This window comes from Bos grunniens, chromosome 2 (assembly GCF_055505025.1).
Source record: "Bos grunniens cultivar Pamir isolate PY7600 chromosome 2, Bosgru_T2T1.0, whole genome shotgun sequence".
Taxonomy (NCBI): domain Eukaryota; kingdom Metazoa; phylum Chordata; class Mammalia; order Artiodactyla; family Bovidae; genus Bos; species Bos grunniens.
In genome coordinates this window covers 130,108,325-130,133,965 of record NC_141166.1, presented here as the reverse complement: position 1 = coordinate 130,133,965, position 25,641 = coordinate 130,108,325, and the positions used below count along the sequence as shown (strand labels likewise).

The window sequence follows — 25,641 nt, the reverse complement described above, 5'->3', positions numbered from 1 at the left end:
TGACAAGATAAGAAGTTATGGTCCTAGAGAAAAAGCAGGAAGTTATGACACCAGGTTGATATAGTGGAGGTGGACCTGTACCTTGTAATTAGGTCCAAAGATTTTTCATTTGATGAGTGGCCGGTGTGCGACTGATGTCAGGATGATCGACTAGAAGGATCATGTGAAGTAGAGATTAGAGGAGTAGTTCCCACCCCTGTTTGCACATCACAGGAACCTGCAGAGTTTTAAAACACATCAATGCCCTTGGCCCACGGGCCAGTTGAATCAGAATCTGGGGGTGGATCTAGGCACTGGCAGGCTTTGAAAAATTATCAGTTGATTCTTACATACATTCAGAATTGAAAGCTGGAATGGAGCAGTGGTTCTAAACTGAAGTTTTTATGTTTTCTAAGTTTTCTAGGTTTTTATAATTCTACTGGTCGAGGTAATCTCACGCCTTTTGGAACATTTTGGGGTGAGATCTAGGCCTCACGAATTTTTTTTTTTTAATTCCCTAAGTGTTTCCAAAGTTCAGGAACCTTTGGAATAGAGGCATTGTGTCCTGTGACCCACCATGCATCACCACTAGAGTGAAAGGATATTTTGTGACAGCGCTTGTATGTTAAAATCATACTTCCAGCCTTAATTAAGACACAGAAAGGAATCCAGATACTGCTGTTGTCTTGGTTCTGATGCTTTAGCGCATCCATCTAATTTAACAAAATTAGAATAAAATGATTTTTGAGAACTGGAGGAGAAGTGACTTTTATGTATGAGAAATAAGAGGCCCAGAAAGGACAGAAGAATTGCTTGTTATCACTTGTGTAGTTAAAGACAGAGTGGGATCCTCTGACTCAATTCTTTTCCAATCTTCTTCCACAATGCTGGCTATATTAAAGCTCTTAGCTTTGAAATGACAAACATTAGAAGTGATATTATTTAATTTCTAAAATCTACAAAGTACTTGGACAGGGTCAATGTCAACTTGTACTCAAAATGCTAGAACACTATGAGGTATCCTTGAAGCATACCCTGAAGCATAAATGAAAAAACTCATTTAAAAACAAGTAAATTAAACCATTAAAAAAAAAAAAAAACCCTAATACACAACATGGCATTTGTAAACTTGCTTTTTGGCATTTATAAACTTGCTGGTGTGAGAATTCTTCACACCAAAGAGATAGCCCCTAGGCAGCTACTCTGTTTTATTTAGGAAAACTGTAGTTGGAGGGAGTTTAGACCTGGGAAAATACTTGGGTTTCCTGAGGCCACATTCTAAGATGTAAAAGGAAGTTTTGCAATTGGTACCTAGACCCTCAATCATGTGGTTCTCATGTGTTTTCATATCCTCTGAGTTGGTTAGTCTAAGTCCTGAACTAACCCAACACTGAAGAAATGAAACAAAAGCAGGTTTCTTGAGGGATAAAGTTAATGGCATATGATTATATTCTGTTTGTTGAAACGTGCACACTTCCCTGTGTATTCACAGACTCAAGTCCCAGTATATGATCTTTGCAGAAAAATGTAGGGGGCACTTCCCACCTCACAGGGTGATTATCCTGTCACTGGGGTTTTATCTCCAGCTATTTCCTGTCTAAGATCTTTGCCAGGGCTGTGGTGATCAAGACTAGAGCTGACTTGAAGAAGGCATAGTGAATAGATTAGATCACAGCGCCAGGGTTCAGGAAGGTCTCCATGGGCTAAACGAATGACCACAATCTAAGCCGACGTAATTCAGTGGCAAGAGAAGAACACAAGCCCTTTCTTGGACATGGTTCACAGCACGGAGGGTAAGAGTGCTCTCTCACTTACAGCATTTGAAATGCTGTTATTGAAGAGGGTTTCTAACCTTGAGGTTCACAGACCATTATATGCCTTCAGAGGGCTGCTTGTCAGCCTTTTTGTGTATGGCTGTAGTCTTTTTTTTTTCCAGGGATAGGGTCTATATAGTTCATTAAATTCTCAAAATAAAAACAAATAAACAGACTTAATACTTATAATTGCAAAAAACAAAAAGAAGTCACAGGCAGATTTTTTTTTTTTTCAATATGAGAAAAGACATTTCTCAGTTAAAGCTGTCCAAGATGGAATGTGCTAACATGGGAGGTTTCAAATTTCCAGACTGCTTGGCCAGAGTATCATAGAGGAGATTTAAGCAACAGATGAGTAGTCGAAATGTGCTTTTTGCATTTCTACAAAACAAACAATGTTGTACATGGAAAGAATGCTTGCTTACAACTAATGTGAATGCTGGTGGAATTAGGGAGTCTCGGGGTCAAGGCCGTCAACCACAGAAGCTGTGCAGGAATTGTAAGGGGGTGCCTCTTCTTGGCAGATCCCGGGTCACAGATTGTTAGATGAAAAGTCACCCTTGTGGTTTTGTTCTGCCTTTGGGTCTAGAGGGAGGACTCACTCTATGATGAGTTCCTTTATGATATCTGATAGACAAATAACCCACAAATTTTTGTAGGGAAGTAGGTTGAGAAAGAGGTAGAAGTGGATAGAGAAATAAAACCACTTTTGTACAGTGGTTAAGAGCAGGGCCTGTAAATGTCCCTCCTGCCTGCATATTTGCTGGCCAATGTGTGATGCTGGAGCAGTCAGGGAGCTTCTCTGAGCTTTGGTTTTTCACATGTGGAATGAAAATGTCAGTAGTACCTACATTATAGGTTATAGAATCAAACAAACACAAAAAGTCACGTGAAGAATGAAAAACCCTGATAATAAAAAATTGGCTATATGATTGTTGTCATTTCTAGCTACTGGTGGAAGATGCTTGAATTCTATTACAAACTCATTTATCCACTGTGTGATGTAAGGAAAATTCCTTACCTCTCTGATTTTATGTTTGCCAACCATAAAATGGTGATTACACTTACATTAGACAAATTAAATACTGCCCTTAAAAACTAAGAGATTCAAAGGATTCTGACCGATCTTTGTTTTGAGGTTTTTTATTTTGCTGCTCTGGGTCTTGGTTGAGGCATGCGGGATCTTCCCCTCTCGTCATGGCATGTGTGAACTTTAGTCGTAGTATGTGGGATCTAGTTCCCTGACCAGGAATTGAACCTGGGCCCCCTGCTTTGGGAGCACAGAGTCTTAGCCACTGGACTGCCAGGGAAGTCCCTCTGAAAGATTTTTCTTAGGAAGCAGAGTTCAACAATAATTTTAAAAGTTTAGGTTTGTATTAGTGTTTTAATTCTTAATTTTGAAGCAATGGTCTAGATTAGGTTTTTAAATCATCAGCAAGGTATACTGATCTGCCTTATCACCAAGCTTTGTTAGAGCCTCACCTATGTTTTGAATCTGCTGTCTGTAGAACTCCACCCAAAACTTTTAATATGAAACACCTGAGAGAGATTTTTTTTGTGTATCTTTTTTGAGATTACTGTATCTTTTGAGGTTACTGCCTCAAGTAACCTAAGGGCTTCACAGTAATTCCTGATTTGGCCCCTAGCCAGCGCTAGGATTCCCAGAGCCAGAGAAGAACTCTGCCTTCCAAGCACTCAGATCCTTGGACGCCTCCTAATAGATGACAGACTCCTCTCCTGGGATGTTCTCACAACAGGGAGCAACCCAGCCAATTGGCTAGGGAGGTTGGTCATGCTTTGCAGTCTATTTATAAAGTTTTATTTTTGTCTTAAAATGAGGCCTTGCATATGTGTATTTAATGTGTAAGAATGCATAATCTTTAATTAGTAACTGATGGAGCTTCATATGAAAGGTAATGGGTTTTTGCTTTTAAATCTAGCTTCAAAAGCTGCAATCTAGCTTCAAATGATGCATGTGAGAAAGCATGCATCAGGACAGGCCATTGCTTTGGCCTCTACTACTTGAGGTTTGTGGTAACTGGCTAGACCAATTTGTGCATTTGCTAAGTCAGTCATTTTCTTTATAACGTAAATTAGTACCACACCTGAACATTTAAGAGGCGTAAAATAACTGCTTGTAAGTGCTTTTCATTATAGATAACCACGAACATGCTCATTATAAATTTTTTCTCAGCAGCTCATTTATTAGCCTAGCAAGAAATCCATTTACCAACGTTGAATTAGCAATTGAAGAAATGTAATGAGAGAAAGCAAGTATCAAGGCAATCATGTTTTTTAGGTTGAACAGTTTCTCAAAGAGTTGAAAATACTAAGAGTGACATCAATCATCAACTTAAAGACACGCAAATGATCTCGAGAGGTTTTTCTTGGCTCTTGATGTCAAAAGATGTTACCAGTACTAGTCAGCTGTTACCAGAGAAGCCAGTGATGAGTTTGAAGTGACTGAAGAATTACCCTCCATGACTTCTCTGTGTGGAACAAATGCTTTCAAGGATATGCTCATTATAATTCACTCTTAATTATTTATCACATCTTTTCTTGAGAGGAATCAGAGACTTTAAGTGTTGACAAGGCCAATCTTCAAATCTGAGTTCTTGGCATTCTTTGGAAAGAATGGTTTTTATTAGGTACTTATCTCCAGCCCAGACTTCAGCTTTCCACCCAGTCTTCCATCTGCCATGTCCTGCTTGGCTGCTTTTTTAATATATTACTCATGTGAAATATTTAAGAGCTAGTCTATGCTGATTTGCAGATGTCAGATTTTCTTCAGGCTGTTTATCTCCTTCTGAAGTGTCTGGGAAATCTGCTTTCTAGCTGTTCTGTTGAGTTAAAAGTAAAACAATCAGGAAGGAGACAGTCTCTCACATGACTTTCCTTCATGACTAGAAAACATTTCTGGGACAACCAGCAACAGTCACTCCAGTCTGGAGCCATACAAGGAAGCATGCAGAGTCCTGACGCCCATCTCCTCTCTCAACCCGCGAGCTCACTGAGACTTGGCTTCCTCTAGTATATATATAGAACATTCCTTCTGAGAAGGGCTCCGTAGCTTAAAATTTTGCTCTTTGAACCTTTCCTTTCCCAAAGTGAAAGACCTGTTTAGAGAACATTTATACAACGTCTTACATTCAAGAGCAAAGGAACAAAGGATCACAAATATTTTTCAGTGTTGAAGTACTTTGAATTTAGGACTGAAGTCCAATCTTCTGACCACTGTGAAGTCGGGGAGAATGAGCCCCTCCCCTTTTCCTGTGTCCTTGAAAGTCTAACCATACAGGTCGTCTAAGACATCACCACAGCTCTCAGGGGACTGTATCCCCAGGCCTCTGCCTGCCCTGGCTGGCCTGCCACACATGGGAAGGATCTTCCAGACCTTTTCTTTTAGGACCCAGCTCGCCACCACCTCCCCTATAAAACAGTCCTGTACACTGATCTCACCAACTTGTGGCTGCTGCTCCCCTCACTCTGCGTACTGTGTCCTCTTCTTGTAAAGTCATCTTGCTTCATGCAGGTTCTTGACCCTGACTGGGTGCCTTTCAGGATTATCACACCCAGCGTAGTGCCCTGATAGCTTTATACATTCGCAGCACAAATAAGTCTGTAGCACTGAGAGAATTCTAAACATTGGACTATTTTATCAGAGATAAACAGAATTAATGCAGATTTCAGAAATTACAAATTTGGAGAGGTCAGTGCTAGCCAATTACTCTGAAATAGATGGAAGAGAAAGATTATTTTAAATAAGATCAACCTAGAGTAATAATCTTAATCAATTATGTATATCAACAAATAACACATACCCAGTCAAAATTAATGCAAAATGTAAATAGGAAAGTTTTTTTTTTGTTTAAGCAGATGTTGTTTCTTACTTTTAAGTAGAGAAAATATCTCATACTAGGCTTTAAAAATGCTGCCTGATGGTAAGTCTTCATTTTAACTCAGCTATGTGGCAGGAACTGTCAAGGCTTTTGAGAACTGCTCCTTTTGAAATACTACCTCTGATCTGATATTAAAGAAGCATTTTAGACTGACACTGGTGAAATAAATATTTTTGTTTTCAGGACTTTCATAGGAATAAGAACAATATATACTTTAAATGGTAGAAGTAAGATAAACATAAGGTTATATTAATACACTAATTATGATCAAGGCTGATTAGAATTATTATACTACTTAAACCAATAAAACATTTAAATAGGAATGCAATTTTATTACATTTGGCCCTTGTACAACTTGCGGTTGGAAGCGCCAAGAGCCCCCAGGTTTTCCACTCTGCACAGTTGAAAACCCAAGTATAACTTGGTCCTTTATATAAGTGGTTCCTGCATAGCAATGGTTGGATATTTGCAGATACTACCAACCATGAATTATGCAGTATTTACTGTGGTATTACTGTAGCATTTACTGTTGAAAAATATCCACATATAAGTGAACACTTACAATTCAAATTCTTGTTCAAGGGTCAACTGTACTTTCAAATAGAGACAGGACCTGGATCTAGGTTAACATGCATTTTAGTAGAGGTTGTTTTTAAGGAATATAGAAGAATGGTCAGCAAATCCATAGTTAGACAATGTGGCACTGATTCATCTCACCACAGAAATGTTTCCATTGGCATATATTCAATCCAAACTTCAACACAATTTGTCCATTCAAGTAAACATAAGTTTTGAAATTGTGTCTACTCTTCTTGCTTCTTGAAAGATGTGGAAAACAAAAGTTTACAACTAGGTCACTTCTAAACTACACCAAATTTTCAGTAAAAGAAAAGATTGAATTAATGAGAAACTGAACATTTTAAAAGTTGAATGTGTATGGTGGGGGACAGGTACTCAAAAACATTATTTACCATTTCATTTACAAATGCAAGTCAATTTTAAATGATTTTTAATCCGTATATAGAGAGAGATGGGCGTGTTAGGATGCGGAATTTTAATTCCAAAAGAAAGTATTCAAAACTGCGAGTTCTGATCAGTGACTCAGCAAATCACAAGGTCTTTCCACGTTGTCAGCATCTGTGTCACAGGATTCTTTGTTTTGCAGTTCTCAGGAGTGATCTCTGAGACTTGTGACAGCCTTAAGAACCTGGTACATTGACCTGAGACAATGTGAAATAAAAATGAAATATTCTCCAACCATGTGATGCTTGGACTAAAAATAACACATGTGCATTTTCCAGTTCTGAATTCAGTAGATGGCACAACGTGGGTCGAGTTTGAGAAAATAGGTGAGGGGGAAGGAAAGGAAAGGAAAGTGAAGTATTCTCCCGGAAAAGGAAAAGTAACTGGCGGGTGGAGAGGGTAAAGATACAAAGAAGCTCTTATTTTGTCTCACAGTTTGGTTTTGAAACCCTTGCTCTCTCTTGAGTGTAGTTTATTTTAGAGAGTACAACCTCTCCCCACCTCAAATCTGGCTAGTCTGGTTTCCCACCTTCAATGTCATTTTACTAGAAAGAGGGGTTGATTTTAAGAGCCATGGTGGGCAGGAAGCTTGCTGACCTGGGTCCTGTTGGGAAAATTAAGGAATTTATGGTGAGTCCACCCTCCCTCTGAGCGCTTTAGTGCTTCCAGATATTTTCTTTTCTTTCTTTTTTTTTAAAAGTTTCATTTCTTTTTCTTCATTGGGATGGTCCCAATTATTTTCAAACCTTCTGAAACTCTTTATCCTACTCATCTTCTCATTCTAGGTATATGACTTTATCTCTTAAGTCACAGATACAATAAAGCCCATTTATTTCCCTTTCCTATCCTTCCAGCATGAATAACTTCACCCACCACTCCCTCTGCTCTTTCTGTCTCCCTAAGGGAATCCTTTCTCTCCCTTTTATGACTTTGTTCAGTCGGTTATTGTTGGCTCTTTTAGAACCATAAAGGACTTTACAGAATCGCCCCTTGTTTCTGCCTCAAACTAGAGTCATCCCTTGGTATCTGTGGGGGATTGGTTCCAAGATCCTCCGAAGATGCACAAATCCACAGATGCTCAAGTCCCTTAACTAACATATAACCTAACACACATACTCCTGTGTGCTTTAAATCATCTCTTGAATACTTATAATACCTAATGCAATGTAAATGCTGTGTAAATAGTTGCTGTGTGCAGCAAATTCAGTTTTGCTTTCTGTAACTTTCTGGAATTCTTTCCCAGCATTTTCTATCCAAGCTTGATAGAATCCACACATGCTGCTGCTAAGTCGCTTCAGTCGTGTCCGACTCTGTGCGGCCCCATAGATGGAAGCCCACCAGGCTCCGCCGTCCCTGGGATTCTCCAGGCAAGAACACTGCAGTGGGTTGCCATTTCCATCTCCAATGCATGAAGTGAAAAGTGAAAGGGAAGTCACTCAGTCGTGTCCGACTCTTAGCGACCCCATGGACTGCAGCCCACCAGGCTCCTCTGTCCGTGGGATTTTCCAGGCAAGAATACTGGAGTGGGGTGCCACACATGAGGAACTCCCAAATATGGAGGGCCAACTGTTCTGCTTTATCTTCTTCTTTTTGACACCAAAATGTGTATAAGATTTGGCTCTATTTTCTCTCTTTGACTTCCTGATCTCTCTTTGCAAATTGACTTCTATCACCACAACCCCTGAGAAAATATGCTGGTTAGGATTGCTAATAACTTTTTTACTGACAAGTCCAGAACCTGTTTCCAGGCCTTACCTTCCTTGACTTCTTTGTAGCAGTTACACTATTGATCATTTTTTCTTGATTTCTACAGTGTTACCTTTTCTTAGTTCTCTTCTTACCTGTTCTATGGCTCCTTCTCAATTTCTCTCATTCTTTCTGTTTATTCACCCAGGATTAATTTGGAATTGCTTATTCACTTTCATGTTCTTCCCCTGAGATAGTCGTTTCATGCATTCCCACCCTATCAATAATTACCACCGTGCCATCAACTGCCAATATCACATTATTTCTCCTACATTACTTCTTCTTTTGAGCTCCATTTAGGCATTAGTGACAGTAGCATTGACCTCTATATGACTACAGACAATTTATACAAGTTCCTGAACTTCTGTTTTTTTCCCAGCTATAAAATGTTGCTATAAGATTAAATAATACAACATTTATTGTCATGTTCTGGGATAACAAAGGTCAATGAATATTATTTTTTTATTACTTATGCTTTGTTGAAAGAGTTGAAGGTGAGAAACAATTTATGTATTACCTACTTATGTAGCTATCTTTGTAAGCTTCTTGAGATAAGCATCTGTGTCTTATAATAATGTGCACACCCAGGCATCTCTGCTTGGCACAGATGTGTTGTGGAGGAAGTTGGAATAGAAGATGTCAAAGAGGGGAAACACCACATCTGCTTACAGATGAACTAATATTGTGGAATAAATAGAGAGTATGACTGCCTGTGACAAACATGATGATTAGCAAAAATGAGGAAACAGAACTAGTCTCAAACTAAGCAACTCAAAATGCTGAGTATTGTTCCATTTCAGATCAGTCGCTCAGTCATATCCAACTCTTTGCAACCTATGGACTACAGCATGCCAGGCTTCCTGTCCATCACCAGCTCTCAGAGCTTATTGATCCATTTAAATACCAGCATATTCCAAATAAGAAGACATTGCCTTGCATCTTGTGCTGGTGAATTAGTGTTTTCTTTAAATTTATGCATTTAGAAGTATTAATAGGTAACAAATTATGTATTTTTCATCATATAAATAGTGCAGACTGAACTATGTTGAAGATATGATTTTCTCAGTGTTTTGTTACACTGAACCTCAAGCATTATAAAAATTAATTTATTCATTGATTTAACAAATCTCTTTTGCATATTGCTCTGTGACAGGCTTCCCTGGTCGTTCAGATGGTAAAGTGTCTGCCTGCAATGCAGGAGACCTGGGTTCGATCCCTGGGTCGGGAAGATCCCCTGGAGAAGGAAATGGCAACCCACTCCAGTATTCTTGCCTGGAGAATCCCATGGTCGAAGAGGCCTGGTAGGTTATAGTCCATGGGGTCGCAAAGAGTTGGACACAACTGAGTGGTTTCACTTCACTGTGCCAGGCATGGATGTATGATGGTATAGAATATTACAATACACAGATGCTGCCTCAAGAAACTTAAAAATATAACTACATAATGAGACAGAACATGTGATAGACATGTGCAACAGGTAAGAATGGAGATCATTTCGCTCAAAACAGTAAGCAGAACAACCCATGACTAGAGCTTGCCTTCCTTGGCCAAATGGCAGTAACAACTCAGGAAGGCTGATGAGTTAGCTATCCCAGACATCTCTCTCTGGGTCAGTATCTCAAGAGAGCCTTGGGCTTCTGTGGAAACAATATAGAGACTCCTCAAAAAATTAAGAACAGTACTACCATATGGTCTGACTATTCCACTTCTGGATATTTATCCAAAGGATGTAAAAATGGTCATTTGAAAAAATACATACACCCCTATGTTCATCCCAGCATTCTTTATTATAACTCAGATATGGAAAAAACCTAAGTGCCCACCAATGGACGATAGAACAAAGAATTGTTGTGTAGTCACTGAGTCATGTCCAACTCTTTTGCGACCCCAGGGACTGTAGCCTGCCAGGCTCTTCTGTCCATGGGATTCCCCAGGCAAGAATACTGGAGAGAGTTTCCATTTCCTTCTTCAGGGGATCTTCCCCACCCAAGGATGGAACCCTCATCTCCTGCATTGACAGGTAGATTCTTCACCACTGAGCCACCAGGAAAGCCCAGGATAGAGAACAGTGGAATATGTATACAATGGAATAACACTGGCCATAAAAAGAGAGAAATCTTGCCATTTTCAACAACATGGATGAAGTTCAAAGTTTCATGATAAATGAAACAAGTAAGAGAAAGACAAATATCATATGATTTAACTTATATGTGGAATATAACAAACAAACAACAAAATAAATGAATAAACCAAACCAGATAAACATGTAGATAATGAGAACAGAGTAACGATTACTAGAGAAGAAGGGACAGGGAAGAGGGCAAAAGGAGTAAAGGGGGTCAACTGCTGGGTGTTGGATATAAACTAGTTTTTTGCATGGTGAGCACACTGCTTACAGAAGTAGAAATATAATGTTATACACATGAAACTTACATAATGGCATAAGCCAATCTTATCTCAACTTAAAAAAATCTGTGGCTCAACTCAAGACTAGAATCTGCCATATTTTCTTCCTCCTTACCAGCAACACTTCTCTTTTCTGTATCTTGTTCCCACAGGACTGACCTCTCTACCAAACCATTCCCACCCCACACCTAATTGCACTGTACTGAGTCTTGATCTAGGCATGTCCCAGGATCTCAGAAGCCTGGAGAGTTTTCAGACCTGGTTTGATCTCAGGTCTCAAGTCAGTCTTCGAATAGTTGAAGACATTGAATAGGATTAAAGTATTTGCTTGGGGAGTTGTCTTGATTAATGATAAAACCATTTGAAAGATAATCTGGATTTTAGGTATTAGAGGCTGAAATGGTTATTATTTCTTTCATTCTTAAAAGGTTTAAGAATAAAATGGTATCTTCAAATGTTTGATTAAATGAATCTTATTAATTAGGTGCAATAAATTCAAGAAAAAAAATGGGGAAAAATTAGTATTTTACTCTTCAGGTATTGAACCTTCTGGAATAGTTGAAACATTCTTATATAGAAATCTGACTTAAAAATGAGTCAGCACTCCTTGTATTCTGGTCAGGACTTACTGTTGAAGTGAACCTTGTCTTATGAGGGAAGAGCCAGTGTTTACTTCCTTCTCAAAGGAACTGACTACAGTGTTTCTATTTTGGTAAGACACATAAACAGGTTTCAATGAGAGCAAAAAAAGCAAAGCATAACATGGTTGGTGATTTAACAAAAATGGGGATGGCCGTGGTCAGGGGAAAAACAATTCAGATCTATTTATTAGTACCACTTCCACTGACTCTCAATGATCCTGCTTTTAAAGTTGTCTGAAGAAGGAAAATTAGGCTGTTTTTGAAAATTCACTCGATTTGAAGCTAATGGTAGAATCGCAGCAGAAGTGACTGATAGGGAGTACTGAGGTAATGATCCAGTATTTGCTCAGACTTTACCTTCCAGATAACATTCTCTGCCGAATTTGAAGTTTCTGTACTTCGGACTACACACAGTCATAGTCAATATTTTCAAGAATAAAGGATGAGATGGCTTTTCAATTACCTTTCTTTGAAGCCTGAATGCTTAGTCTGTGAACATGATGTTGTATTTGCTGTCTGAGCTTTTTTTTCCCCCCTCATCTTAGGAAATTAATCTACCAAGGCAGCCACATCTTACTTCTCACTGTCAAAACAGGTAAAGCTCGGCTGTGAGACTGTGAGATATAGGGATACGGGCCGAGGCAACATCAGCAGCGTAGGCTTCCCCTGTTCTCAAGAGTGTGAATATAACTAATACAACAATCTAAGTGCACTGCACTGGAAGAGATTTATTGGAAACTTACAGTTCGATGGCTCATTCATTGAACCAATATGAATTGGCCATTTACTATGTTGACACGGCCTCTGACCTCACAAAGCTTGTAGTCTAATGGTAGAGACCATCAAGTAAACAGACATAACCAGGAAACACTTTGGAAAAGCGAAACACATGTAATTTTAATTCCCATTATATCATGTATAGCTCCCCACCATGCATGTACCCAGATAGACCATACGATCCAAACTTGGGCTAAGGACATAGTGTTATAAGGAGGAACAAAAGCTGGGGGCTAAATAGTGTCAGACAAAAGCACAAATAAGTGCGAGTCCCAGTAAGAGCATTCGAGGAACCGAAACAAGTTCAGCATGACTGAAGCGAGAAAGGAAGTGGTAAAAGATGAGGATGGAGAAGTTGGCAGAAGCTAGATTATGTAAGGCCAGATAAGCACTGTTACCATGCATTCGGTGTATTTGACGAATTGAAAGGAGAGCACTATGATTGGAACCATCTAAGTGCTATAGTTAAAATTAGTTGATAGTTAAAACTAGCTAGTTAATAGTTAAAATTATAGTATAAATTAGAATTATCAGTATAAGCAGTGACCACTTTGAACATTAGAATTCAGTAAATTGATCCAGCTTGGGGAACTATGAAATAGCCAAGGATGTTCTTATGATCTGATTTGGATTAGTGTCTTGGGTGAGTAAAAAAAAATGAAATGGAATTTAGGTGTTTGTTCAAGTTGTCTTCATACTGAATTGGATATAAAGAAGTGATGGACTCCACACAGCAGCCCCTGGGTGGACATTCACAAATATTCGAGGGCTTATTTGCAATAAGAGTAGGCTTAGTCTCTAGTTCCAAAAAGAGCAGGAGAAAGTCTGTGAAGCAGCTCTGAGTATTCTCCTCTCTCCCTAACTAGGGGCACCTCTCTGGAGGCAGAGGAATGAGCATTCATTTAAGAGGCTCTGAGTGTAACCCCTGAAAGAGCTGTAGGCCCCATAATGGGGTTGAAGGCAGAGTAAGACAGGCCTATGCAGCACTATGCAAGGTAGTTATTATTTAACCATGTGGGTCAGAGGCATCCAGAGAGCTAGTCTGTAGTATGTACCTAAGAAAGAGTGCTATGGGTCAAAAAAAAAAAAAAAAAAAAGTCAGGATCCAAAAGTCAAGAAGAAATCTAAGAGTCCAGGAACAAGATGAAGAGGAGTTTAAAGTACAGTAGTGAAGGCGTCTTGTTCAGTCACTAAGCCATGTCTGACTCTTTGTGACCCCATGGGCTGCTACACAACAGGCTTCCCTGTCCTTCACCATCACCTGGAGTTTGCTCAAACTCATTAGATGGTTGGGCGGCATCACCAACTCAATGGACATGAGTCTGAGCAAATTCCTGGAGATGGTGAAGGACAGGGAAGCCTGGCATGCTGGATCTAGCCCATGGGGTCACAAAGAGTTGGACACGACTTGGTGACTGAACAACAACAATGGCATGTCCACTGAGTCGGTGGTGCCATCCAACCTTCTCATCCTCTGCTGCCCTCTTCTCCTCCTGCCCTCAATCTTTCCCAGCATCAGGATCTTTTCTAATGAGTCGGCTTTTCGCATCAGTGGCCAGAGTATTGGAGCTGGGGTCCAGGCCTGGACTTTTTGCAATGAGCAGAATAACAATGCTTGGCTTCTCCTTTATCGGGCATTGATTGTATCTGCAGAAATCAGTCAGTCTCATTTAAGACACAGGGTCATGGTAGACATGTACAAAAGTGAGAACACTGCTAATAGGATGGTCTTCACTGATCACCTGCAAGAGCAATCATCAAGAAAATTCGTAGTAAACCAGAGAAGTGCCTGTGATCACACATCTGGAACTGCTGATGCTGGGAACTGACAGAGAAACCAAGGAAAGCTACAGCTGAGAGCCCCAGGGGGAGATGGCCCCTGGAAGGGCCAGGCTGGGAGGCCACATGGCTTGGTGGTCTCTCTCCAGCTTTCTCTGAAATTCCAGTGGAAGTCACTTTTGATAGAGAAGAGAGGGGTAGAGATGGAAATAAATTGGAACAAAGAGACCGCCAGCTTGGACCAGCTTGGACCAGGCAGAGGAATGAGCATTCATTTAAGAGGCTCTGAGTGTAACCCCTGAAAGAGCTGTAAGCCCATAATGGGGTTGAAGGCAGAGTAAGACAGGCCTATGCAGCACTATGCAAGGTGGTTATTATTTAACCCATGTGGGTCAGAGGCATCCAGAGAGCTAGTCTGTAGTATGTACCTAAGAAAGAGTGCATAAATCAGGAAAATTAGGTACACGGTGATAGTGTATCCTGGGCTTCCGGCAGAGGGTAAGAGAAAAGATGTTTACCTAGGCCTTTGCTTACACCCGAGCAGAAAATACATTTACATAAAAGTCATTCCTTCTATTTAGGACCAAAAACAATTTGAAGGAATTTCTGGCAGAGTAGGCTTTTTTTCTTTTTAATGCCTACCATATGAGTTATACTTAGTGATTTGACTTTAGATACAGGAAACCTGTTTTTCTTAAATGAAGACAACTTATGAGTTTGTTAAAATAGGGAACTAAATATCCCTGAGTCTTAAGTTTTAAAATGAATAGAAACACAAATATATTAAGTAATCCTGCATGTGTCCTTTTGCTGGTTTTATTTCCATAGCGTACATTGTTTATCTTTTTGGAAAAAGAATTAAAATACATAATGCTTAAGTAGTATTATAGTGATGTTATTAATTGCAAGAATTAAATGAACTTCAGTTGGCTAAGATCTTTGATAAAATTTTAGTAAGTACAACCCTTAAGACAAATTATATTGAAAGTAAACAGGTATGAGGAAGAGAAAAATATCTCTAGTTAGGTAAAAGTAGTAAATGAAAACAAAGCTTAGATCTGAGTTTCTAGGTAGGACAGAAATAAATCATGTTAGATTCTATATTTCTTGTGATCTAATATAATTATACTTTTGTATTCAAAGGGACATTTCATTTTCTCCAATACTCTGAGAAAAATTTGTCACAGAAATTATTACATAGGAGACATTTAATAATATGGTAGTGCACTCAATTCATAGTTTGAGGAGATGCAGAAACAGTCTTCAGATGGTTATTTCTTATAATAAACCTTTCTAAAATAGAAAGGAAAATGTTAAGGTGTGCTGGGAAAGCATGTCTGTGTTGTGCTCAGTTGATGGGTTGTGTCCGACTCTTTTCGACCCCACGGTCTGTAGTCCACCAGGCTCCTCTCTGTCTGAGGAATTTTCCAGGCAAGAATACCGTGGTGGGTTACCATTCCCTACTTCAGGGGATCCTCCCAACCCAGGGAGGAACCCATGTCTCTTGTGTCTCCTGCGTTGGCAGGAGGATTCTTTGCTACTACTGCCACCTGGGGAGCACCATATCTGTGTTGCTGCTGCTGTTGCTGCTAAGTCGCTTCAGTCGTGTCCAACTCTGTGGGACCCCATAGAGGAAGTTAAAAATGCATTTTTTAAAATGTGATCTGATTGCTGCAGTGATAAGCTGTTGAGAAGCTATGGTAAAGAGTTACCCCCTCAGGATTCAGATGAGCTTGTGAGAAAAAGAGCAGAGAAGAGGGTTCAAAACCAAACCTACTCCAAAATTGCAAGATTCTGAGTTATAAATGGATAGGAGTTCCTCGTATGGCCACTGCATGGCTAAGAAGCAAGGTCAAAATTTTTTAGGCTAATTACAGAGCTTTTGCAAACTCCCACCCAGATGGAGGTTCCTACTTACATTTTCATAGAAATGGATTATGAAAAAAAAAAAGCTTTGGGAAAAATTAATAGTAGTGGTTTTTGTACAGTAAATTGGCTCCTGATGTTATTTGAAAAGAATATAAAGTACTCATTGGCTATCGGAATAAAACCTACTTGAACTATCATTTTCCAGCCATCCTATTGACACAGCTGTCTTAACCTTCATGTGGCAAAGTGTGTGCTCACTAATATTCACTGCTCATCACCATTTTGCTTAGAGGAGTACCTCACAAAGAAAAGAAACTCATGTTGGTAAAAAACTGTGGTAAAGACTTTTTTGGACTTCCCTGCTGTCTCAGAAGTAAAGAATCTGTCTGCCAATGCAGAAGACACAAGAGATGAGAGTTCAATCCCTGGATCAGGAAGATCCCCTGGAGAATGAAATGGTAATCCACTCCAGTATTCTTGCCTGAGAAATCTCATGGACAGAAGAGCCTGGCAGACTGCAGTCCACAGGGTCCTAAAGAGTCAGACACAACTTAGCGACTAAACAATAAAGACTTTTGTATTTAAAATTAATTGAGATATTACTAAGTATAGATTCACATGCAGTTGTAAGAGGTAATATAGAGAGATCCTGTTTACACATTTCCCAGTTTCTCTTTGTGATAACATTTTGCACACTCTAGTGTATCATCACAACCAGGATCAGGATAAAATCCACTGATTTTATTGAGATGTCCCCAGTTTTACTTGTACTCACTTGTGTGTGTGCATGTGTGTTTAGTTGTATACGATTTTATCACATGTAGGTTTTCCTGTATCTGTCACCAGTCATGATACTGGACAAGTACCTTTCCCATTGCCCTTTAATAACCATATCCCCTCTTCTCCCCTGCATACCTTTCACCCTATACCTCACCCCTGGCAACCACTAATCCATTCTGTATTTCCAAAATCTTGTCATTTAAAAAATATTATGTAAATGGAATCATATATGATGTAACCTTTAGGATTGATGTTTTTCACTCAACATGATTCTCTGAAGGTCCCTCTAAGTTGTTGCAAATATCAGTGAAAGTAAAAGTGTTAGTTATTCAGTCGTGTCTAACTCTTTGCAACCCCCTGGACTGTAGCTGGCCAGACTCCTCTGTCCATGGAATTCTCCAGGCAAGAATACTGGAGCGGGTTGCCATTCCTTTCTCCAAGGGATCTTCCCAACCCAGGATCGAACCTGGGTCTCCTGCATAGCAGGCACTCTTTCCTGTTTGAGCCACCAGGGAAGCCCCTTGCAGATATCAATAGTTAATTTATTTTTATTGTTTAGTGGTGTCCCATGGTAGGGAACAGTTTGTGTTGAAAGACATCTGTTTTAACTTTTTGGCTCTTACAAATAAAGCCGCAATGACAATTTATGTACAGCATTTGGTGTGGGCATATGTTTTAATTTCTCTAGGATAAATGCCCAAGAATGTATTTGCTGGGTTGAATAGTATTGTTTGTTTAGTTACATAAGAAACTGCCAGCTGTTTTCCAGGGAAGCTATACCTTTTCACTCCCTGCCAGCAATGTATGTGTGATCTACTCCCCGCACATCCTCACTAGCATTTGGTTGTTACTAATTTTATTTTAGCGGTTCTGATAGGTGTAGTGCTGTTTCATGATCATTTTAACCGGCATTTATCTGGTAGCTAATGATGTTCAATATCCTTTAATGTGCCTGTATACATGGGGTAGCGAAGAGTCGGACACGACTGAGCGACTGAACTGAACTGATACATCCATATAGCCTCATCAGTGAAACATCTGTTCACATCTTCTGTCCTGCTTTGTATTTTAAAGTGTACAGCTTTCTAACTTGTTGTTTTTAAATTGGAAAATACATTGATACCATATATGAGTTATTGGTCATTGATTCATTTCAAACAGATGGCAACATATGTCCTACAGACATAATCCTTTTATTTGTACTCAAGAGTCCCCTGAGTACACAGCAAAAGAGAAATAGCTTCCAGAACATTCTCAAAAAAATTTTTTTTTAATTTTATCAATTATTGGTGATCCTTAGGGATTCTAACTGGGTTTCCCTGGTGACTTAGATGGTGAAGAATATGCCTACAATGCAGGAGACCAAGATTTGATCCCTGGGTCAGGAAGATCCACTGGGGAAAGAAATGGCTATCCATTCCAGTATTCTTGTCTGAAGCATTCAATGTTCAGAGGAGCCTGGAGGGCTACAGTCCATGGGGTCACCAACAGTCAGACACATACATAGCGATTTTAATTATTTCAGTTAAATGTTTACTAAATTAGATCAGTAATGGAAAATAAATTTACTTTTTGACAAAAATACATTTTGGTTGTAGAATATACTACACTGCCCATTGACATCTAGGTTTAGCTAGAAAAAAGCTTCCAAAAAGAGGCAGCAGGATCTAGAAGATGTTGAACCTGTGTTTGGGGGCCAGACTCAGCAGGCTTGCAAGACAAGTGCCGATTGCCAACCTGCGGTGTGTGGTTTACTATCAGTGAATGGCAGAGGAGAACTGCCGGTGGCAAGAGGCACTGGAATCTCATCTTGAGCAACCTCAGCACAGCCCAGCATAACACCAGTGGCTGGGTGCTCAGTAGAAGTCTCTCTGCTGTTAGAGGATGAGGGGTGAGGAGTGATGACCAGGGTAGAGAAGATAGTGACATCTCCCCTGAGCCCTGGGGCCATACCTGTCTAGGGCCCAACATAGAGGAGATGTTTCCAAGCCAGTGAAGACAGAGATGGATTAAATGGACTCACAAGAGGTGTTAGGAAGGAACAGGACATGGCTTTAAATAATTGTCTGGGAAAAGAAGTCTGAATGAGAGGAAAGCCCACACTTATATTGAGAAATATTACATCTTTCTTTCTTCCTTCTTCCAGTAACATATCATTGAAAGTTTCTTTTAGAAATCATAAATGCTGGTGTGGGACTTGTTGATAGTGGGTAGTGAGGAAATGAATGATCCATTTATTTATTTATTTTGGAGACTATATTTATCAGACTACCCACCCTCCTCTTCAAATACTCTCTAAGGACCAACACCATCCCAAATTTAAGGGAGAAAGAAATTCTAGACCAATAGAGTGAGTGACCAGCTGATTTGGGGGATGGACAAAAAGTCCCCCTATATTTCTCTATCTCCCTCCTCAGCTACCACACTCTTTTACTTGTAGTTTTCATAACCAAATGTCTTAAACAACTTAGTTCCATTTCTTTATTTCCTCTCACTCTTTGGCAGACATTTGTTCCCATCTTGCCTCCAATATAGTTCTCTCTGACTTAATGCCCTCCATGTCACTAAACCAATGAGCATTTTTTCAGTCTTCACCTTACTAGACCACTCAGCAGCAACTTTCCCCCTTCTGACTCTTAATGCCCCTCTTATCTTTCTATCTCTTGTTTTTAGACTTCTCCTCTTCTATTGAGACTTTAAAAGTTAGAGCCGCCCAAAGCTTATTCCTCAACCCTTTCTCTTAATCTACATCCACAGATATGGGATGGTACCCAGACCTCTTTTGAAACTAGCAAATCCTCTCCATTGAATCAAACTTGCCATGTTAATCAAACTTACTGTTTTTCACTTTTGCCTCTCAGCTCACCAATTCACTCCACAGTGTTATCTCAAGAAAGTAATATTGTCATGTCTCTGCTCTCAGATACAGACTGCTGCTGCTAAGTCACTTCAGTCGTGTCCGACTCTGTGCGACCCCATAGAGGGCAGCCCACCAGGCTCCGCCGTCCCTGGGATTCTCCAGGCAAGAACACTGAAGTGGGTTGCCATTTCCTTCTCCAATGCATGAAAGTGAAAAGTCAAAGTGAAGTCGCTCAGTCGTGTCAGACTCTTTGAGACTCCATGGACTGCAGCCTACAAGGCTCCTCCGTCCATGGGATTTTCCAGGCAAGAGTACTGGAGTGGGGTGCCATTACCTTCTCCAGGCTGGTTCCTGCTTATTTCTTTGACTGTCTCCAGTTCCAGGCTCCTTCAACACAGCCTCCTTTCAGCTGTTTCTGTCTCAAAGTCTTTGCTAAAACATTTCTCTCTGCTGCAATCCTCTCCATTCTGCCCCCAACTTCATCTCATTGTTGCTGTCATGTATTAGTCCAAATGTTACTTCCCCAGGAAAGCTTTCTGACAAGACCAAAATAAGTCTGCATTTCATATGCTTCAGAGCCACCTGAACTCTTAAAGGCTATTCACTATTTTAATGTATTTAGGTAATTAGTTGATTGAGTTGTGTCTCTCTTATTGGACTTTAAGTTCTAGAAGAACATATGCCTTGGCTCTTAGCCCTCTCTGTATCTCCAGAGCCTAGTACAGAGTATGAATGAAGAAACCAACTCATCCTGGTCATTCAGGAACGTGAAAATTTTCCCCATGGCTCCCAGGTCCACAGACTGAGGCTTCCTTGCACAGCCAAGGGCATGAGGATCCTGGGATTAATACACTGGCCTGGTAAGTCAGCATGAATTTTGACTATCTCATGCTCAATTGTGCCAAGTTCAGCTTCTAATGATCTTCTTTTCTGATTATTTAAATAATTCCCAGAGGCCCTGCTCAGCTAGGAAGTTGTCTCAGATTTTATTTTTCAAATGTTTTAAAATGACATTTGTAGAGCATTTTATTATTTGTAAAATATATATATTTCCATTATGGCATTTGAATGCTCAGCCATCCTAAGAAGTGGCATATTATGCATTCTTAATGTCAGATGTCGAAAACTGAGGTTTAGAGGTTTTAAGGGACTAGCCCAAGGGACTGAGCAGGGACTTCATCCCAGATTTTGCAATGCCGAGTTCTGTCTTTTCCCAACACTAGTAATTGCTCTTGGCTTCTCTTCACTTGGTCAAGTCTGAATTTGAACGTTTGTGGTTAACAAAACCACAAGAATGATGTAGCTTTCATCACAGTTACATATATGGCATATACAAAATATATCACAACAGACACACACACACACATTCCTAATTCAGGAGAATACTTCCAGCTGTATCAGTCTTTCTTATACTTGAGAGAGATATTTGATTTACAAAGACTTTAGATGTTCATTTCAGAAGCCTATTAGCTACTACTGAAAAATGAAAAATATGGAAAAAAAAAAAGAATTGCAGTGCAGAAAATTAATCTCTTTGATTTTGGTTTACTAAGATTTCTTTTTTAACGTGACATCTTTATTTTTTAATATAAATTTATTTATTTTAGTTGGAGGTTAATTACTTTACAATATTGTATTGGTTTTGCCATACAGCAACATGAATCCACCACGGGCGTACACGTGTTCCCCATCCTGAACCCCCCTCCCACCTCCCTCCCCATACCATCCCTCTGGGTCATCCCAGTGCACCAGCCCCGAGCATCCTGTATCCTGCATCGAACCTGGACTGGCGATTCATTTCATATATGATATTATACATGTTTCAATGCCATTCTCCCAAATCATCCCACCCTCTCCCTCTCCCACAGAGTCTAAAAGACTGTTCTATACATCTGTGTCTCTTTTGCTGTCTCGCTTACAGGGTTATCATTACCATCTTTCTAAATTCCATATATATGCGTTAGTATACTGTATTGGTGTTTTTCTTTCTGGCTTACTTCACTCTGTATAATAGGTTCCAGTTTCATCCACCTCATTAGAACTGATTCAAATGTATTCTTTTTAATGGCTGAGCAATACTCCATTGTGTATATGTACTACTGCTTTCTTATCCATTCATCTGCTGATGGACATCTAGGCTGCTTCCATGTCCTGGCTATTATAAACAGTGCTGCAATGAACATTGGGGTACACGTGTCTCTTTCCCTTCTGGTTTCCTCAGTGTGTATGCCCAGCAGTGGGATTGCTGGATCATAAGGCAGTTCTATTTCCAGTTTTTTAAGGAATCTCCACACTGTTCTCCATAGTGGCTGTACTAGTTTGCATTCCCACCAACAGTGTAAGAGAGTTCCCTTTTCTCCACACCCTCTCCAGCATTTATTGTTTGTAGACTTTGGATCGCAGCCATTCTGACTGGTGTGAAATGGTACCTCATAGTGGTTTTGATTTGCATTTCTCTGATAATGAGTGATGTTGAGCATCTTTTCATGTGTTTGTTAGCCATCTGTATGTCTTCTTTGGAGAAATGTCTGTTTAGTTCTTTGGCCCATTTTTTACTGTGTCATTTATTTTTCTGGAATTGAGCTGCAGGAGTTGCTTGTGTATTTTTGAGATTAGTTCTTTGTCAGTTGCTTCATTTGCTATTATTTTCTCCCATTCTGAAGGCTGTCTTTTCACCTTGCTAATAGTTTCCTTTGTTGTGCAGAAGCGGTTTACTAAGATTTTTATCAAGAGTGATTTCCCCTTAAAGCTAGCTTTCTGGTGACAGTTATTATCTAAATCTTGGCTATACAAATATTTCTTTAAAAGTCACATGTAAACTTAGGTCATGGTTCTAAAACCAATACGTTAATATGATTAACACATTCTCTGTGGGGTTTCAGAAAGAAAAAAAAAGGATGTTAAAAGGAGCATGCTCAATATACTTGCAAAGTACAGACATTTGTCCAGACAACATCCATCATATTAATAAGATTCACCCCTGATTTAAAATCGTTTCCTTCCTTTTTCATGGCAAAGCACACATGGAAAGCTGGCAGGAGGTGATGGACCTGAGGGCTCCAGGAGTACCAGTCCACAGCAAATCTCTCTGAAAGCAGAGGGGATTCATTAAAAAAAGAAAAAAGAAAAAGGCAGAAGAAAAGAACAAACAAAAATCCTCCCAGGTCACTGGAAAAGAACATGACACTATTTTAAATATAATTACCCTAACATAGAACCATTTGATTTTAGAAAAGTTAAACTGGGGGAAAGTACATCTTAGGATAGAGGAAGCCTGGTAGCTAATTCTGTGTGGCCAATTCTTTTGTAGTTTACAAACATTACACCAAATCTTGGATGAAGGCATATCAAAGAGATTTTGCTTACCAGATATCTCAGATGAGGGAACATCAGGCCCTGTGAGCTTCAACACTGCTTGCCAAACATTCTGTGCTATTGTGCAACTCAACATATTTTAAAAGATGGAATTTTAAATGATGTGTACTTACTGACAACAAGATATTTCTTCCTTAAAAAAATCCTTGAGCATTTTAGAATCTCATTTAGATTCTTTCTGAATGAATAGAGAAGAATCAAGCAAAAACCTTTGTATTTTTTGTATGGTTTTTTTTCAGGCTTTGAAACATTGACTTCCATGCTCTAAAAGAAACAGTAACGCATTTCTGAAATGCATAATGTGATTTCAGATAGATGACTTAAAAATAGATTCACAAAATAAAGATTAATTCATTTACACAGAAATGGTATTTATGACTCTCTAGCATTTATAACCACAGGAAAATCTGCTATAACAAAATATATGGATTTGATTTGGTAAGCTGAAAAAAATGATTTCCTGTTTATATCCCGATGACAGTGGAATGCATTACCGAGAGGTGACCTGTTAATTCCACATTGAGGATGACTCTCCAGATATTGGTGAAGCGCACAGTGCAAACAGTTTCACTGGCATTGCCTCAAATAAAAGTTTAAGTGCTTTTAAACTACTAATATTCTGCTGAAAGTTCTTCTCTAATCTAAGCATAAGATTAAGTTTTGTATTACTAAGAAAAATCAGTAGTCTAAAATTTAGAAAGTTTTTCTGAATAGCAGTAGTTGGGAAAAAACTATAAAGAAGTAAGTGGGATGGTTTTAATTCAGAATCATATTAGAAAAGCCATTTGTCTCTGTTTTCTGTAAATTCCTTCTAGTCCAAAAACATCTTGTCCTATAGTCAATGGTTTAGAAAAATCATGCTTTTATTTATTTTTTATTTTTTAGAAATCATGCTTTTAAATGAGATCTCTAAAAATATAGTCTGTTGTCTGTATGGGAAAGTCTATAAAGAGAATTTTCATTATAATGAGTCATTGTTTTTAAAAGCCCCTATATATTCTTTGTGGTATCTGTATACCAAATGCGGAGAAGGCAATGGCACCCCACTCCAGTACCCTTGCCTGGAAAATCCCATGGACGGAGGAGCCTGGTGGTCTGTAGTCCATGGGGTCGCTAAGAGTCGGACACGACTGAGCGACTTCACTTTCACTTTTCACTTTCATGCATTGGAGAAGGAAATGGCAACCCACTCCAGTGTTCTTGCCTGGAGAATCCCAGGGACGGGGGAGACTGGTGGGCTGCCGTCTCTGGGGTCGCACAGAGTCGGACACGACTGAAGCGACTTAGCAGGAGCAGCAGCAGTATACCAAATGCTGAAAATAACTAAATTCCTTTGTTACTGATAAATTACCAAAAAGTTGAACATGTTTAAACAAACGTTTTATTGTTTTTGTAATTTTCCTCCTAGTTGAAAAATGGTCAAACCTTAAGCAAATATCTTCAACTGGGTCAAATATAGTTTGACTTTGTTATTGTTTTTGTTCTTGTTGTTGTCATTTAACATCTCTTGTCACGATTGGCTCCATTGGAGATGCCCAGAAATGGATTCTTAATGAGTGAGATCACATGGTTGGATTGAAAAGTTTGTGTCCCATCTCCAGAGATGACAATGTGTGGCTTTATATGTGATACCAAACAGCAAGAATAGAATTGATTCTGTTTGATGGTAACCTGAAGTCTTCCCTGGCAACACATATTCAGAAGTATGAAGTAATATTTTAAAAGTTTTAATTCTTTTTGTTTCAGAATAAGCCTGTGGAATTTAAGCCTGAAGCTTCTATGAAGAGGTAAGCTGCCTTCAAAGATCTTAGCCCTTTTTGTATCTTTTACGTTTTTCCAGCAGAGAACTCATACTTGCTACAAATTCATATTTGTTAGTTTGACACAATGTGTCCTGAATTCAACTAAGGAAACTGTCCTTTAATGTTAATACTCTTTCCCTTTTTAGCGTATTCACCATCCACCTTCTCAGTCTCAACAAGGTCGATTTATTTTCTAGGGAAATTTTCTCTTAGATGGCCACTGCTGATGGATTAATCCACTCACATGATCTGTGCTGGACTTCCCTGGTGGCTCAGGTGGTAAAGAATCTGCCTACAGTGGGCGGAGTGGGGGGAGGACCCGGGTTTGATCCCTGGGTTGGGAAGATCTCTTGGAGAAGGGAGTGGCAATTCATTCCAGTATTCTTGCCTGGAGACTTCCACGGACAGAGGAGCCTGACGGGTTACACTCCATGGGAACACAAAGAGTTGGGCCTGACTGAACGACTAACACACTTGATCTATGCTAATGGATATTCTCGCAGGTAGGTAATTAGAAAGGTCTTTGACTTCCCTCAAATACCAGGTGCAGACCTTGCCTCTTGGACTGAGAAACCTTTCAGTGAGTCAGAGGAACAGGTTAATTGTGCTTAATCTTATGTAAATCAATTACTGGGAAATATTTGCTACTTATTCCATAATCATTCTCCCTGTTTCTCCATCAGCCTCCATATTCCACTCATGCAGCAAAGATCATCGAAGAGAGAAAACTCTACGACAGTGTTTACCTTCCACTCAACTTGAGAATATTCGTCTTTGTACAGCGAATGTGTCCACTTATAGGCAAACAAGCTAATATTCTGAAAAAAAAAAAAAAAAGGAGTTGTATTAATGAACCACTGTTCACACAATAAACTCTGTCTTTTCCTTACA

The 25,641-nt window shown here is 39.4% G+C and overlaps 1 long non-coding RNA gene across 1 annotated transcript; it reads left to right on the top strand.

The window, feature by feature from the left end:
- The first annotated feature begins 1,587 nt into the window (after positions 1-1,587).
- Positions 1,588-25,641, top strand: LOC147378732 (uncharacterized). Its single transcript, XR_015148769.1, has 5 exons — positions 1,588-1,772; positions 24,695-24,735; positions 24,948-25,029; positions 25,145-25,253; positions 25,434-25,641. It is a non-coding gene; the product is annotated as an uncharacterized LOC147378732 (long non-coding RNA).